At 41.3% G+C, this 14,611-nt stretch overlaps 24 non-coding genes and 7 pseudogenes across 24 annotated transcripts; all 31 read left to right on the top strand.

Annotated features, from left to right (window-relative positions):
• Window positions 1-162: 162 nt before the first annotated feature.
• LOC132068859 (5S ribosomal RNA) lies at window positions 163-281 on the top strand. Its single transcript, XR_009417546.1, has one exon. It is a non-coding gene; the product is annotated as a 5S ribosomal RNA (ribosomal RNA).
• Window positions 282-504: 223 nt separating this feature from the next.
• Window positions 505-623, top strand: LOC132068953 (5S ribosomal RNA). Its single transcript, XR_009417564.1, has one exon. It is a non-coding gene; the product is annotated as a 5S ribosomal RNA (ribosomal RNA).
• Window positions 624-846: 223 nt separating this feature from the next.
• On the top strand, window positions 847-965 carry LOC132068852 (5S ribosomal RNA). Its single transcript, XR_009417540.1, has one exon. It is a non-coding gene; the product is annotated as a 5S ribosomal RNA (ribosomal RNA).
• A 225-nt stretch (window positions 966-1,190) lies between these two features.
• On the top strand, window positions 1,191-1,309 carry LOC132068870 (5S ribosomal RNA). Its single transcript, XR_009417555.1, has one exon. It is a non-coding gene; the product is annotated as a 5S ribosomal RNA (ribosomal RNA).
• Window positions 1,310-1,527: 218 nt separating this feature from the next.
• Window positions 1,528-1,646, top strand: LOC132069117 (5S ribosomal RNA). The gene has a single exon (XR_009417683.1). It is a non-coding gene; the product is annotated as a 5S ribosomal RNA (ribosomal RNA).
• Window positions 1,647-1,870: 224 nt separating this feature from the next.
• Window positions 1,871-1,989, top strand: LOC132069040 (5S ribosomal RNA). The gene has a single exon (XR_009417610.1). It is a non-coding gene; the product is annotated as a 5S ribosomal RNA (ribosomal RNA).
• A 223-nt stretch (window positions 1,990-2,212) lies between these two features.
• On the top strand, window positions 2,213-2,331 carry LOC132068971 (5S ribosomal RNA). Its single transcript, XR_009417567.1, has one exon. It is a non-coding gene; the product is annotated as a 5S ribosomal RNA (ribosomal RNA).
• Window positions 2,332-2,554: 223 nt separating this feature from the next.
• Window positions 2,555-2,672, top strand: LOC132068913 (5S ribosomal RNA; annotated as a pseudogene).
• Window positions 2,673-3,246: 574 nt separating this feature from the next.
• LOC132068942 (5S ribosomal RNA) lies at window positions 3,247-3,364 on the top strand. Its single transcript, XR_009417563.1, has one exon. It is a non-coding gene; the product is annotated as a 5S ribosomal RNA (ribosomal RNA).
• Window positions 3,365-3,590: 226 nt separating this feature from the next.
• Window positions 3,591-3,709, top strand: LOC132068978 (5S ribosomal RNA). The gene has a single exon (XR_009417568.1). It is a non-coding gene; the product is annotated as a 5S ribosomal RNA (ribosomal RNA).
• A 224-nt stretch (window positions 3,710-3,933) lies between these two features.
• On the top strand, window positions 3,934-4,052 carry LOC132068987 (5S ribosomal RNA). Its single transcript, XR_009417570.1, has one exon. It is a non-coding gene; the product is annotated as a 5S ribosomal RNA (ribosomal RNA).
• A 223-nt stretch (window positions 4,053-4,275) lies between these two features.
• Window positions 4,276-4,398, top strand: LOC132069003 (5S ribosomal RNA). The gene has a single exon (XR_009417584.1). It is a non-coding gene; the product is annotated as a 5S ribosomal RNA (ribosomal RNA).
• Window positions 4,399-4,618: 220 nt separating this feature from the next.
• LOC132068990 (5S ribosomal RNA) lies at window positions 4,619-4,737 on the top strand. Its single transcript, XR_009417573.1, has one exon. It is a non-coding gene; the product is annotated as a 5S ribosomal RNA (ribosomal RNA).
• Window positions 4,738-4,953: 216 nt separating this feature from the next.
• LOC132069034 (5S ribosomal RNA) lies at window positions 4,954-5,072 on the top strand. The gene has a single exon (XR_009417605.1). It is a non-coding gene; the product is annotated as a 5S ribosomal RNA (ribosomal RNA).
• Window positions 5,073-5,302: 230 nt separating this feature from the next.
• LOC132069099 (5S ribosomal RNA) lies at window positions 5,303-5,421 on the top strand. The gene has a single exon (XR_009417666.1). It is a non-coding gene; the product is annotated as a 5S ribosomal RNA (ribosomal RNA).
• A 224-nt stretch (window positions 5,422-5,645) lies between these two features.
• On the top strand, window positions 5,646-5,764 carry LOC132068986 (5S ribosomal RNA). The gene has a single exon (XR_009417569.1). It is a non-coding gene; the product is annotated as a 5S ribosomal RNA (ribosomal RNA).
• Window positions 5,765-5,991: 227 nt separating this feature from the next.
• LOC132068863 (5S ribosomal RNA) lies at window positions 5,992-6,111 on the top strand. The gene has a single exon (XR_009417550.1). It is a non-coding gene; the product is annotated as a 5S ribosomal RNA (ribosomal RNA).
• A 223-nt stretch (window positions 6,112-6,334) lies between these two features.
• LOC132068997 (5S ribosomal RNA) lies at window positions 6,335-6,453 on the top strand. The gene has a single exon (XR_009417578.1). It is a non-coding gene; the product is annotated as a 5S ribosomal RNA (ribosomal RNA).
• A 222-nt stretch (window positions 6,454-6,675) lies between these two features.
• LOC132068882 (5S ribosomal RNA) lies at window positions 6,676-6,794 on the top strand. The gene has a single exon (XR_009417556.1). It is a non-coding gene; the product is annotated as a 5S ribosomal RNA (ribosomal RNA).
• A 222-nt stretch (window positions 6,795-7,016) lies between these two features.
• LOC132068876 (5S ribosomal RNA) lies at window positions 7,017-7,135 on the top strand (annotated as a pseudogene).
• A 224-nt stretch (window positions 7,136-7,359) lies between these two features.
• Window positions 7,360-7,478, top strand: LOC132068866 (5S ribosomal RNA; annotated as a pseudogene).
• Window positions 7,479-7,699: 221 nt separating this feature from the next.
• LOC132068860 (5S ribosomal RNA) lies at window positions 7,700-7,818 on the top strand. Its single transcript, XR_009417547.1, has one exon. It is a non-coding gene; the product is annotated as a 5S ribosomal RNA (ribosomal RNA).
• Window positions 7,819-8,044: 226 nt separating this feature from the next.
• On the top strand, window positions 8,045-8,163 carry LOC132068964 (5S ribosomal RNA). The gene has a single exon (XR_009417565.1). It is a non-coding gene; the product is annotated as a 5S ribosomal RNA (ribosomal RNA).
• A 226-nt stretch (window positions 8,164-8,389) lies between these two features.
• LOC132068998 (5S ribosomal RNA) lies at window positions 8,390-8,508 on the top strand. Its single transcript, XR_009417579.1, has one exon. It is a non-coding gene; the product is annotated as a 5S ribosomal RNA (ribosomal RNA).
• Window positions 8,509-8,731: 223 nt separating this feature from the next.
• LOC132068994 (5S ribosomal RNA) lies at window positions 8,732-8,849 on the top strand. The gene has a single exon (XR_009417575.1). It is a non-coding gene; the product is annotated as a 5S ribosomal RNA (ribosomal RNA).
• A 223-nt stretch (window positions 8,850-9,072) lies between these two features.
• On the top strand, window positions 9,073-9,191 carry LOC132068872 (5S ribosomal RNA; annotated as a pseudogene).
• Window positions 9,192-9,415: 224 nt separating this feature from the next.
• LOC132068907 (5S ribosomal RNA) lies at window positions 9,416-9,534 on the top strand. The gene has a single exon (XR_009417559.1). It is a non-coding gene; the product is annotated as a 5S ribosomal RNA (ribosomal RNA).
• A 224-nt stretch (window positions 9,535-9,758) lies between these two features.
• On the top strand, window positions 9,759-9,877 carry LOC132068923 (5S ribosomal RNA; annotated as a pseudogene).
• Window positions 9,878-10,098: 221 nt separating this feature from the next.
• On the top strand, window positions 10,099-10,218 carry LOC132068937 (5S ribosomal RNA; annotated as a pseudogene).
• Window positions 10,219-10,441: 223 nt separating this feature from the next.
• LOC132068854 (5S ribosomal RNA) lies at window positions 10,442-10,560 on the top strand. The gene has a single exon (XR_009417542.1). It is a non-coding gene; the product is annotated as a 5S ribosomal RNA (ribosomal RNA).
• A 223-nt stretch (window positions 10,561-10,783) lies between these two features.
• LOC132068873 (5S ribosomal RNA) lies at window positions 10,784-10,902 on the top strand (annotated as a pseudogene).
• Window positions 10,903-14,611: the final 3,709 nt, after the last annotated feature.

Below are 14,611 nucleotides of genomic sequence, written 5' to 3'. Positions count from 1 at the left end.
CGGAGAAATACTCAAGATCAAAAAAAAAAGAATCGATCATATAAAACGGATAACGGAGCGCAAAGTTATGCGTATTTAAAGGTTTGCACTTACGCGCCTTATTTTTAGAGAAGGGGGAGGGGGAGGAAAGGGTTTAAGAGAAAATTGAGCGCTAGGACGGATGGATGCGATCATACCAGCACTAACGCACCGGATCCCATCAGAACTCCGAAGTTAAGCATGCTTGGGCGAGAGTAGTACTAGGATGGGTGACCCCCTGAGAAGTCCTCGTGTTGCATCCCTCCTTTTGTCCGACTACTACTCTCATTTTCATCTATTTAATATATATTTTTTTTAAATAAGCTAAATCTCGAAAAAATACTCAAGATCAAAAAAAGAATCGTATGAAACGGATAACGGAGCGTGAAGTTATGCGTATTTAAAGGTTTGCACTTACGCGCCTTATTTTTAGAGAAGGGGAGGGGGAGGAAAGGGTTTAAGAGAAAATTGAGCGCTAGGACGGATGGATGCGATCATACCAGCACTAACGCACCGGATCCCATCAGAACTCTGAAGTTAAGCATGCTTGGGCGAGAGTAGTACTAGGATGGGTGACCCCCTGAGAAGTCCTCGTGTTGCTTCCCTCCTTTTGTCCGGACTACGCTCATTTTTGGCGGTTTAATATCTTTTTTTTCAAAATATAAGCTAGATCTCGGACAAATACTCAAGATCAAAAAAAGAATCGCATAAAACGGAGAACGGAGCGCGAAGTTACGCGTATTTAAAGGTTTGCACTTACGCGCCTTATTTTTAGAGAAGGGGAGGGGGAGGAAAGGGTTTAAGAGAATTTTGAGCGCTAGGACTGATGGATGCGATCATACCAGCACTAACGCACCGGATCCCATCAGAACTCCGAAGTTAAGCGTGCTTGGGCGAGAGTAGTACTAGGATGGGTGACCCCTTGGGAAGTCCTCGTGTTGCATCCCTCATTTTGTCCGGACTACGCTCATTTTTGGCAGTTTAATATATTTTTTTTCAAAATATAAGCTAGATCTCCGAAAAATACTCAAAATCAAAAAAAGAATCGCATAAAACGGAGAACGGAGCACGAAGTTACGCTTATTTAAAGGTTTGCACTTACGCACCTTATTTTTTGAGAAAGGGAAGGGGAGGAAAGGGTTTAAGAGAAAATTTAGAGCGCTAGGAAAGACGGATGCGATCATACCAGCACTAACGCACCGGATCCCATCAGAACTCCGAAGTTAAGCATGCTTGGGCGAGAGTAGTACTAGGATGGGTGACCCTCTGGGAAGTCCTCGTGTTGCATCCTCCTTTTGTCCGGACTACGCTCATTTTCATCTGTTTAATATATATTTTTTTAAAAATAAGCTAGATCTCCGAGAAATACTCAAGATAAAAAAAGAATCGCATAAAACAGATAACGGAGCGTGAAGTTACGCGTATTTAAAGGTTTGCACTTACGCGCCTTATTTTTAGAGAAGGGGGAGGGGGAAAGGGTTTAATAGAATTTTAAGCGCTAGGAATGATGGATGCGATCATACCAGCACTAACGCACCGGATCCCATCAGAACTCCGAAGTTAAGCATGCTTGGGCGAGAGTAGTACTAGGATGGGTGACCCCCTGGGAAGTCCTCGTGTTGCATCCCTCCTTTTGTCCGGACTATGCTCATTTTCGTCTGTTTAATATATTTTTTTTAAAAATAAGCTAGATCTCGAAAAAATACTCAAGATCAAAAAAAAAGAATCGTATAAAACGGATAACGGAGCGCGAAGTTATGCGTATTTAAAGGTTTGCACTTACGCGCCTTATTTTTAGAGAAGGGGGAGGGGGAGGAAAGGGTTTAAGAGAAAATTAAGCGCTAGGACGGATGGATGTGATCATACCAACACTAACGCACTAGATCTCATCAGGACTCTGAAGCTAAGCATGCTTGGGCGAGAGTAGTACTAGGATGGGTGACCCCCCTGGAAGTCCTCGTGTTGCATCCCTCCTTTTGTCCGGACTATGCTCATTTTCATCTATTTAATATATTTTTTTTGAAAAATAAGCTAGATCTCGGAAAAATACTCAAGATCAAAAAAAAAAATCGCATAAAACAGATAACGGAGCGTGAAGTTACGCGTATTTAAAGGTTTGCACTTACGCGCCTTATTTTTAGAGAAGGGGGAGGGGGAGGAAAGGGTTTAAGAGAATTTTGAGCGCTAGGACGATGGATGCGATCATACCAGCACTAACGCACCGGATCCCATCAGAACTCCGAAGTTAAGCGTGCTTGGGCGAGAGTAGTACTAGGATGGGTGACCCCCTAGGAAGTCCTCGTGTTGCATCCCTCCTTTTGTCCGGACTACGCTCATTTTCATCTATTTAATATATATTTTTTTTGAAAAATAAGCTAGATCTCGGAAAAATACTCAAAATAAAAAAGAATCGTATAAAATGGATAACGGAGCGCGAAGTTATGCGTATTTAAAGGTTTGCACTTACGCGCCTTATTTTTGGAGAAGGGGGAGGAGGAGGAAAGGGTTTAAGAGAATTTTGAGTGCTAGGACTGATGGATACGATCATACCACTAACGCACGCACGGATCCCATCGAACTCCGAAGTTAAGCATGCTTGGGCGAGAGTAGTACTAGGATGGGTGACCCCTTGAGAAGTCCTCGTGTTGCATCCCTCCTTTTGTCCGGACTACGCTCATTTTTGTCTATTTAATATATATTTTTTTTTAAAAAATAAGCTAGATCTCGGAGAAATACTCAAGATCAAAAAAAGAATCGCATAAAACAGATAACGGAGCGTGAAGTTACGCGTATTTAAAGGTTTGCACTTACGCGCCTTATTTTTTGAGAGAAGGGGGGGGGGGAGGAAAGGGTTTAAGAGAAAATTTAGAGCGCTAGGACGGATGGATGCGATCATACCAAAGACTAACGCACCGGATCCCATCGAACTCCGAAGTTAAGCACGCTTCGGCGAGAGTAGTAATAGGATAGGTGATCCCCCGGGAAGTCATCGCGATGCATCCCTCTTTTTGTCTGGACTATGCTCATTTTTGTCTGTTTAATATATATTTTTTCCGGAAATAAGCCAAATCTCGGAAAAATACTAATGATTAAAAAAAAGAATCGCATAAAACAGATAACGGAGCGTGAAGTTACGCGTATTTAAAGGTTTGCACTTACACGCTTTATTTTTTGAGGAGGGGGAGAGGGAGGAAAGGGTTTAAGAGAAAATTGAGCGCTATGACGGAGGGATGCGATCATACCAGCACTAACGCACCGGATCCCATCAGAACTCCGAAGTTAAGCATGCTTGGGCGAGAGTAGTACTAGGATGGGTGACCCCCGGGAAGTCCTCGTGTTGCATCCCTCCTTTTGTCCGGACTATGCTCATTTTCATCTGTTTAATATATATATTTTTTCAAAAAATAAGCCAAATCTCAGAAATATACTCAAGAGAAAAAAAAGAATCGCATAAAACGGATAACGGAGCGCGAAGTTATGCCTATTTAAAGGTTTTCACTTACGCGCCTTATGTTTAAAGAAGGAGGAGGGTGAGGAAAGGGTTAAAGAGACTTTTGAACGCTACGAAAGATGGATGCGATCATACCGGCACTAACGCACCGGATCCCATCAGAACTCCGAAGTTAAGCATGCTTGGGCGAGAGTAGTACTAGGATGGGTGACCCCCCGGGAAGTCATCGTGTTGCATCCCTCCTTTTGTCCGGACTACGCTCATTTTCGTCTGTTTAATATATATTTTTTTTAAAAATAAGCTAAATCTCGGAAAAATACTCAAGATCAAAAAAAGAATCGTATAAAACGGATAACGGAGCGCGAAGTTATGCGTATTTAAAGGTTTGCACTTACGCGCCTTATTTTTTTAGAAGAGGGAGGTGGAGGAAAGGGTTTAAGAGAATTTAGAGCGCTAGGACTGATGGATGCGATCATACTAGCACTAACGCACCGGATCCCATCAGAACTTCGAAGTTAAGCATGCTTGGGCGAGAGTAGTACTAGGATGGGTGACCCCCTAGGAAGTCCTCGTGTTGCATCCCTCCTTTGGTCCGGACTACGCTCATTTTTGTCTATTTAATATATTTCTTTTCGAAAAATAAGCTAGATCTCGGAGAAATACTCAAAATAAAAAAAAATGGCATAAAACGGATAACGGAGCGCGAAGTTATGCGTATTTAAAGGTTTGCACTTACGCGCCTTATTTTTCGAGAAGGGGGGGGGGGAGGAAAGGGTTTAAGAGAAAATTTGAGCGCTAGGATAGATGGATGCGATCATCATACCAGCACTAACGCACCGGATCCCATCAGAACTCCGAAAGTTAAGCGTGCTTGGGCGAGAGTAGTACTAGGATGGGTGACCCCTTGGGAAGTCATCGTGTTGCATCCCTCCTTTTGTCCGGACTACGCTCATTTTTGTCTATTTAATATATATTTTTTTTAAAATAAGCTAGATCTCGGAAAAATACTCAAAAAAAAAAATTAAAAAATCGCATAAAACGGATAACGGAGCGTAAAGTTACGCGTATTTAAAGGTTTGTACGTATGCGCCTTATTTTTCAAAAAGGGGGAGGAAAGGGTTTAAGAGAAAATTGAGCGCTAGGATGGATGGATGCGATCATACCAGCACTAACGCACCGGATCCCATCAGAACTCCGAAATTAAGCATGCTTGGGCGAGAGTAGTACTAGGATGGGTGACCCCCTGAGAAGTCCTTGTGTTGCTTCCCTCTATTTGTCTGGACTACTCTCATTTTCGTCTATTTAATATATTTTTTTCAAAAAATAAGCTAGATCTCGAAGAAATACTCAAGATCAAAAAAAGAATCGCATAAAACGGAGAACGGAGCGCGAAGTTATGCGAATTTAAAGGTTTGCACTTACGCGCCTTATTTTTCGAGAAGGGGGAGGAAAGGGTTTAAGAAAAATATAGCACTAGGATGGATGGATGCGATCATACCAGCACTAACGCACCGGATCCCATCAGAACTCCGAAGTTAAGCATGCTTGGGCGAGAGTAGTACTAGGATGGGTGACCCCCTGGGAAGTCCTCGTGTTGCATCCCTCCTTTTGTCGGAATATACGCTCATTTTTCGTCTGTTTAATATATATTTTTTTTTTCAAAAAATAAGCTAGATTTCCGAAAAATACTCAAAATCAAAAAAAGAATCGCATAAAACGGATAACGGAGCGCGAAGTTACGCGTATTTAAAGGTTTCCACTTACGCGCATTATTTTTAGAGAAGGGGAAGAGGGAGGAAAGGGTTTAAGAGAATTTAGAGCGCTACGACTGATGGATGCGATCATACCAGCACTAACGCACCAGATCCCATCAGAACTCCGAAATTAAGCACGCTTGGGCGAGAGTAGTAATAGGATGGGTGACCCCCTAGGAAGTCCTCGTGTTGCATTTCTCCTTTTGTCCAGACTACGCTCATTTTGGTCTATTTAATATATATTGTTTTTGAAAAAATAAGCTAGATGTCGAAGAAATACGCAAGATCAAAAAAGATTCGCATAAAACGGATTACGGAGCGTGAAGTTTCGCGTATTTAAAGGTTTTCACTTACGCGCCTTATTTTTTTAGAAGGGGGAGGGGAGGAAAGGGTTTAAGAGAATTTTGAGCGCAAGGACTGATGGATGCGATCATACCAGCACTAACGCACTAGATCCCATCAGAACTCCGAAGTTAAGCGTGCTTGGGCGAGAGTAGTACTAGGATGGGTGACCCCCCGGGAAGTCATCGTGTTGCATCCCTCCTTTTTTCCGGACTACGCTCATTTTCATCTATTTAATATATTTTTTTTTTAAAATAAGCTAAATCTCGAAAAAATACTCAAGATAAAAAAAAAGAATCGTATGAAACGGATAACGAAGCGCGAAGTTATGCGTATTTAACGGTTTGCACTTACGCGCCTTATTTTTAGAGAAGGGGGGAGGGGGAGGAAAGGGTTTAAGAGAAAATTTGAGCACTAGCTATGGACCGATGCGATCATACCAAAGACTAACGCATCGGATCCCATCAGAACTCCGAAGTTAGGCGTGCTTGGGCGAGAGTAATACTAGGATGGGTGACCCCCTGGGAAGTTCTCGTGTTGCATCCCTCCTTTTGTCAGGACTACGCTCATTTTCATCTTTTTAATATATTTTTTTCGAAAAATAAGCTAGATCTCGGAAAAATACTCAATATCTAAAAAATAATCGCATAAAACGGATAACGGAGCACGAAGTTTTGCGTATTTAAAGGTTTTCACTTACGCGCCTTATTTTTAGAGAAGAGGGGGTTGGCGGAAAGGGTTTAAGAGAATTTAGAGCGCTAGGACTGATGGATGCGATCATACCAGCACTAACGCACCGGATCCCATCAGAACTCTGAAGTTAAGCGTGCTTGGGCGAGAGTAGTACTAGGATGGGTGACCCCCTGAGAAGTCCTCGTGTTGCATCCCTCCATTTGTCCGGACTTTTCTCATTTTCATCTATTTAATATATTTTTTTCAAAAAAAAAGCTTGATCTCGAAAAAATACTCAAGATCAAAAAAAGAATCGCATAAAACGGATAACGGAGCGTGAAGTTACGCGTATTTAAAGGTTTGCACTTACGCGCCTTATTTTTCGAGAAGGGGAAGGGGAGGAAAGGGTTTAAGAGAATTTTGAGCGCTAGGACTGATGGATGCGATCATACCAGCACTAACGCACCGGATCCCATCAGAACTCCGAAGTTAAGCATGCTTGGGCGAGAGTAGTACTAGGATGGGTGACCCCCCGGGAAGTCCTCGTGTTGCATCCTCCTTTTGTTTGGACTACGCTCATTTTCGTCCGTTTAATATATGTATTTTGGAAAATAAGCTAGATCTTGGAGAAATACTCAAGATCAAAAAAAGAATCGCATAAAACAATTAATGGAGCGTGAAGTTACGCGTAGTTAAGGGTTTGCATTTACGCACCTTATTTTTCAAGAATAGGGAGGGGGAGGAAAGGGTTTAAGAGAAAATTGAGCGCTAGGATGGATTGATGCGATCATACCAGCACTGACGCACCGGATCCCATTAGAACTCTGAAGTTAAGCATTCTTGGGCTAGAGTAGTCCTAGGATAGGTGACCCCCTGAGAAGTCCTCGTGTTGCTTTCCTCCATTTGTCCAGACTACTCTCATTTTCATCTGTTTAATATATTTTTTTTTGAAAAATAAGCTAAATCTCAGAAAAATACTCAAGATCAAAAAAAGAATCGTATAAAATGGATAACGGAGCGCGAAGTTATGCGTATTTAAAGGTTTGCACTTACGCGCCTTATTTTTAGAGAAGGGGGAGGGGGAGGAAAGGGTTTAAGAGAAAATTGAGAGCTAGGACGGATGGATGCGATCATACCAGCACTGACGCATCGGATCCCATCAAAACTCTGAAGTTAAGCATGCTTGGGCGAGAGTAATACTAGGATGGCTGACCCCCCGGGAAGTCATCGTGTTGCATCCCTCCTTTTGTCCGGACTACTCTTTTTTTTCTATTTAATATTTATTTTTAGAAAAATAAGCTAGATCTCGGAGAAAGACTCAAGATCAAAAAAAGAATTGCATAAAACAGAGAACGGAGCGCCAAGTTATGCGAATTTAAAGGTTTGCACTTGCGCGCTTTATTTTTCGAGAACGGGGAGGGGGAGGAAAGGGTTGGTAAGAAAATTGAGCACTAGGATGGATGGATGCGATCATTCCGGCACTGACGCTTCGGATCCCATCAGAACTCTGAAGTTGAGCATGCTTGGGCTAGAGTAGTACTAGGATGGGTGACCCCCTGAGAAGTCCTCGTGTTGCTTCCCTCCATTTTTCCGGACTACACTCATTTTTGTGTGTTTAATATATGTTTTTTTTCTAAAAATAAGCTAGATCTCGGAGAAATACTCAAGATCAAAAAAAGAATCGCATAAAACAGATAACGGAGCATGAAGTTACGCGTATTTAAAGGTTTGCACTTACGTGCCTTATTTTTAGAGAAGGGGGAGGGGGAGGAAAGGGTTTAAGAGAAAATTGAGCACTAGGACGGATGGATGCGATCATACCAGCACTGACGCACCGGATCCCATCAGAACTCTGAAGTTAAGCATGCTTGGGCGAGAGTAGTACTAGGATGGGTGACCCCCTGAGAAGTCCTCGTGTTGCTTCCCTCTATTTGTCCGGACTACGCTCATTTTCATCTGTTTAATATATATTTTTTTTCAAAAAATAAGCTAGATTTCTTAAAAATACTCAAAATCAAAAAAAGAATCACATAAGATGGATAACGGAGCGCGAAGTTACGCGTATTTAAAGGTTTCCACTTATGCGAATTATTTTTAGAGAAGGGGAAGAGGGAGGAAAGGGTTTAAGAGAATTTAGAGCGCTAGGACTGATGGATGCGATCATACCAGCACTAACGCACCGGATCCCATCAGAACTCCGAAATTAAGCACGCTTGGGCGAGAGTAGTAATAGGATGGGTGACCCCCTGGGAAGTCCTCGTGTTGCATCCCTCCTTTTGTCCGGACTATGCTTATTTTCATCTGTTTAAAATATATTTTTTCGAAAAATAAGCTAGATCTCAGAGAAATACTCAAGATCAAAAAAGAATCGCATAAAACGGATAACGGAGCGTGAAGTTATGCGTATTTAAAGGTTTGCACTTACGCGCCTTATTTTTCGAGAAGGGGGAAGGGGAGGAAAGGGTTTAAGAGAATTTTGAGCGCTAGGACTGATGGATGCGATCATACCATCACTAACGCACCGGATCCCATCAGAACTCCGAAGTTAAGCGTGCTTGGGCGAGAGTAGTAATAGGATGGGTGACCCCCGGGAAGTCCTCGTGTTGCATCCCTCTTTTTGTCCGGACTATGCTCATTTTCGTCTATTTAATATATTTTTTTCAAAAAATAAGCTAGATCTCCGAAAAATACTCAAAATAAAAAAAAGAATCGCATAAAACGGATAACGGAGCGCGAAGTTACGCGTATTTAAAGGTTTTCACTTACGCGCCATATTTTTCGAGAAAGGGGAGGGGGAAGAAAGGGTTTAAGAGAATTTTGAGTACAAGGACTGATTGATGCGATCATACCAGCATTAACTCACCGAATCCCATCGGAACTCTGAAGTTAAGCGTGCTTGGGTGAGAGTAGTACTAGGATGGGTGACCCCCAGAGAAGTCCTCATGTTGGTTCCCTCCATTTGCCTGGACTTTGCTCATTTTCGTCTATTTAATATATTTTTTTTCAAAAAATAAGCTAGATCTCAGAGAAATACTCAAGATCATAAAAAGAATCGCATAAAATAGATAACGGAGCGTGAAGTTACGCGTATTTAAAGGTTTGCACTTACACGCCTTATTTTACGAGAAGGAGGAGGGGGAGGAAAGGGTTTAAGAGAATTTTGAGTGCTAGGACTGATGGATGCGATCATACCAGTACTAACGCACCGGATCCCATCAGAACTCCGAAGTTAAGCGTGCTTGGGCGAGAGTAGTACTAGGATGGGTGACCCACTTGGAAGTCCTCGTGTTGCATCCCTCCTTTTCTCCGGACTATGCTCATTTTCGTCCGTTTAATATATTTTTTTTTGAAAAATTATGATAGATACAGGAGAAATACTCAAGATCAAAAAAAGAATCGCATAAATCAAATAATGGAGCGTGAAGTTACGCGTCGTTAAAGGTTTGCACTTACGTGCCTTATTTTTTGAGAACGGGGAGGGGAGGAAAGGGTTTAAGAGAAAATTGAGCGCTAGGATGGATTGATGCAATCATACCAGCACTGACGCACCGGATCCCATTAGAACTTTGAAGTTATGCATTCTTGGGCTAGAGTAGTAATAGGATGGGTGACCCCTCGAGAAGTCCTCGGGTTGCATCCTACTTTTGTCCGGACTACCCTTATTTTTGTTTGTTGAATATATTTTTTTCAAAAAATAAGCTAGATTTCCGAAAACACTTAAAATCAAAAAAAGATTCCAATAAAACGGAGAACGGAGCGCGAAGTTATGCGAATTTAAAGGTTTGCACTTACGCGCCTTATTTTTTGAGAACGGGGAGGGGGAGGAAAGGGTTTATGAGAAAATTGAGAGCTAGGACGGATGGATGCGATCATACCAAAGACTGACGCACCGAATCCCATCAGAACTTTGAAGTTAAGCATGCTTAGGCTAGAGTAGTACTAGGATAGGTGACCCCCTAAGAAGTCCTCGTGTTGCTTCCCTCCATTTGTTTGGAATACTCACATTTTCGTCTGTTTAATATATTTTTTTCAAAAAATAAGCTAGATCTCGGAGAAATACTCAAGATCAAAAAAAGAATTGCATAAAACAGAGAACGGAGCGCCAAGTTATGCGAATTTAAAGGTTTGCACTTACGCGCTTTATTTTTCGAGAACGGGGAGGGGGAGGAAAGGGTTGGTGAGAAAATTGAGCACTAGGATGGATGGATGCGATCATTCCAGCACTGACGCTTCGGATCCCATCAGAACTCTGAAGTTGAGCATGCTTGGGCTAGAGTAGTACTAGGATGGGTGACCCCCTGAGAAGTCCTCGTGTTGCTTCCCTCCATTTGTCCGGACTACGCTCATTTTCGTCTGTTTAATATATTTTTTTTAAAAAATAAGCTAGATCTCGGAGAAATACTCAAGATCACAAAAAGAATCGCATAAAACAGATAACGGAGCATGAAGTTACACATAGTTAAAGGTTTGCACTTACGTGCCTCATTTTTCGAGAAGGGGGAGGGAGAGGAAAGGGTTTAAGAGAAAATTGAGCGCTAGGACGGATGGATGCGATCATACCAGCATTGACGCACCGGATCCCATCAGAACTCTGAAGTTAAGCATTCTTGGGCTAGAGTAGTCCTAGGTTAGGTGACCCCCTGAGAAGTCCTCGTGTTGTGTCACACCCTACCCTTGATAGGGCGTGATTGGCGCCCGGCACCTTACGGAAACCGAGCGAACCAACTTATAACTTACATCCTTCGTGTCTCAAATGGAAACAATAGGATCGAGAGGCTAAATGCGAACATAATATCATGCATACGTATATGTACATTGGACCCATAATGCCAACATTACTATCGTCACACTATGACTAAGTCACATACGGAACTATCCGCAAAGCCTCTATGAACATGACCGAGGTATACAAGTAGGGACGGGGCCCCCGACATACCCCCGAACGAAATCATATATATATATAATATATATATATATATATATATATATATATATATATATATGCCCGAGGAAGAGATGGAGCTCACCAATCGAATCGGTACCCGAAGGCAAACTTTTACTATGGAAGATCCTTGTCTCTTTATTTACACCCGTGGGCATGAACGCAAGCGTCCACAAGAAGGGACATCGACGAACAACAATGTACCGAGTATGTAAGGCATGAATAGTAACATATTAAGAAATACCGAACATGGAAAATTAATATAATGAACATACGGGGATGTTATAGCCCGTACTTTATACGTTTAGATATTTCGAAGTAGTCGTGGAATGTCGAGAGCAAGACCATTTACCAAAATTATTTTAACGTACGAGTAGGTTATGAATATTGTTAGTGTGGAAATATTGAGAAAGACTAAGGGCGAAACGGGAAATTCATGAAATGGTTATGGAAATATTAAAAAAGGCTAGGGGCAAAATGGTCATTTCACGAGTATTCAAGAAATTTCTTGGAAGAGGCCATGTGGCCGAAAAAAAAAGGAAAAGAGAAAAAGAAAGGAATTGGTCATCTTGTGGGAAATTTGAAGAAAATTCTAGAAAAAAAAAAAAGAAGAAAAAGAAAAGAAAACTCTAGAAAATGGAGGGAAAGGCATGTACCCCTCACATGCTTGTAGAGCTATATATATATATATATATATATATATATATATATATATATATATATATATATATATATATGTGTGGTCATTTTTTAATTGAAGAGAGTGGAAGAGAAAGAAAGAACAAGCAAAACAAAAAAAAAAAAAAAAAGAGAAGGGGGAGGATTCGGCCAACTCCCCAAAAATTTGGGTCCATGGAATTGCGCAAGAAAAATTATTTTCTTCCACTTTTCCTACCTAATGGAAGGTCCTCTATAACATGGAGTAAGTGTTGAAGCAAGAAGAATACTCCTTGGTGTCATGTACCAACCCTAAACCAAGTGGGAAGTTGAAGGAAAAGGTAAGGTTTCATCTTCTTTTGTATGTTGTGGATGGTTTGTATATGTTGTAGTATGGAAAATGGATGAAAAACATGGAACACATGCATATGGTAGAAGCCGTGTGGTGTATGTGGTGGTTGATTATGTATGTATCATGTTGGTTGTTGTTATGTTAAGAAATGAATGAAAATTTATGGAAGTGTGCATGCCAAGTTTGGCCGTGTGTTGTATTGTATGAGTTGGTCGTGTGTGTGTTGTGTTGCATGGGAAGAATGAATTAATTTTACTTAGTCTTGTGTTGTGTTGGAATGTGTAGAGATGGAAGGAAATGCATGAAAATATGTAAAGAAGTGGTTGTGGCCGAATAGTAGGTGTTTTGGTAAGTTATGGTAAATTGATGTTATTTGACATTTTAGTTGTTGTCATTATGGATTATGTGATGTAGAATGAAGGGTGTTGTTGAAGTTAACGTATATGAATGATAATGAAATGTATGGTTGGTGTTGAATTTGAAGGTTTCGGATAAGGTAGTGTGTTGATTGAGTTGTTGTAACATTATGCGAATTGAATTGAATTGAATAGAATTGAATATTGAAGTGTTGCTAGAATGATTGCTAGTATTGTTGTTGGTTTGGCCGGGTTGAATTCCCGGATTATTGTTGATTAAAATTTGCCGAGTTAGATTCTCGGGGATGGTATATTTACGGAGAGAGATCTTTGTTGTTGTGAAATTTCGGCGATATAAATGAATTTGTTTAAAGGATTAAGATAAGTATATGACAATGAATCTAATGATTATATCAACTCTCTTGAATGTAGACTAACAAGTTTGGATGGATAAGCGTAGCTAGTAAGGCGTGGTACGCAGGTATGTTAAGGCTCGTCCCTTTTCTTTCCATGGCATGATTCATACGTGAGACGTTTTATAAATGCTTCCATAACGTTCTCGTTTTCAAACGTTAGAGGTAATGGTTCTAAGGCATGATTTCCTTCTTAAAAGTTTGCAAATGTTTTCCAAAATATTCATTTTTCTCCAAAATCCAAGTTTTACGATTTTGAAAGTTTTTATGACTAAAACAACGACTATGATTTTATGATGACAACGATGATGCCGATATGAGAAAATGTCTAGAAATATGTCAAGGATATGTTCTTACCATGATACGACGATATGAAATGTTAAGCTATTTTTGGATAATGACTATTTTAAAAGGTTTCAAAGTATATGAAATGATATGTTATGATCCCGTTTTTATGTTTTCCGTGATGTTATCTCTTGATTGATAGTCTCGCCTTATAATTGTTCCTTCAAGGTGAGACAAAGCGCCCATGATTATTCCATAACATCATCGGAGGTTACCGACCTTACGTCACTCCGATAGGTACATGACTTTCCTTGGGCTCTCATGCATGCTAAATATGTACATGGGGGGAGGGAGGGGATACATGGGGATATGGGAAAGGGACACATGTTGCGCTACAGGCGCGTTGCCACCGGTCGGTATATGGCGTTATCATCCCGGACGCGGGATGCCCGGACGCGGGATATATGGGTGAGCCGACGTATTTCGGCGCTATGTGGGTGAGCTGACTTGTTCGGCGCTATGATATGATATGACCGGATAAGCATGCATGGCATCCCCCCTCAGAGGCATTCACATGTACAGGTTACAACTTTACATGATATGATCCATATGTACAAGTTACAGTTTTACATGATATGTTCCATACGTACAGGTTACAGCTTTACATGATATGTTCTATATATCGTATTACGGAGTCCTTACGGCTTTACATGTGACATGTTCCATATGTACTATGTATTTTACACATACTCCCTTACACATGATATGTCTCATATGTACAGATACTCTCTCTCACATGATATGCTCTACATCTCCATACCATATGTGTTGTTGCACATGATTACGTCTCTTTCTATGTTACCATCCATGCCTTGCATACTCGGTACATTGCTCGTTCCGACGCCCCTTTTTGTGGGCGCTCGCGTTTCATGCTTTCGCGCGCGTACCAAACGAGTAGAAGCCATTATAGAAGATGACCCGGCATGTTGGCAAGCTCCATTTGCCCTGGAGAGATGCCGAATCGGCGTACATGTGCTATGATTTCTGATCACAGTTAGAGACTTTGCAGACAGAGTCGTGGGTCTAGAGTGTCAGTTTTGAAAACGGCCCCACTAGCCGATATGTTTTTATTATACATTATGTTATAGAGTCCTTACGCTACTACATCGTGTTTAATTTGAGAAACGACAAAAAGATTTTGAAAATTTTACTATGTATTTTACTTTCATTTGATTTAAGAATCCAAAGAGAATATGTGAGTAATAAGAGTCCGCGGGTTCGCTCGGCTCCGAATATGGGGTCGGGTGCCCATCACACCCTAGTAAGATCGGGGTGTGACAAAGTGGTATCAGAGCAGGTCGGTCTAAGG

The sequence above is a fragment of the Lycium ferocissimum genome, chromosome 8 (genome assembly GCF_029784015.1).
Source record: "Lycium ferocissimum isolate CSIRO_LF1 chromosome 8, AGI_CSIRO_Lferr_CH_V1, whole genome shotgun sequence".
In the NCBI taxonomy this organism is placed as follows: Eukaryota; Viridiplantae; Streptophyta; class Magnoliopsida; order Solanales; family Solanaceae; genus Lycium; species Lycium ferocissimum.
Note: the sequence above shows the minus strand (reverse complement) of the source record. Positions and strands in the feature narration are given on the sequence as shown.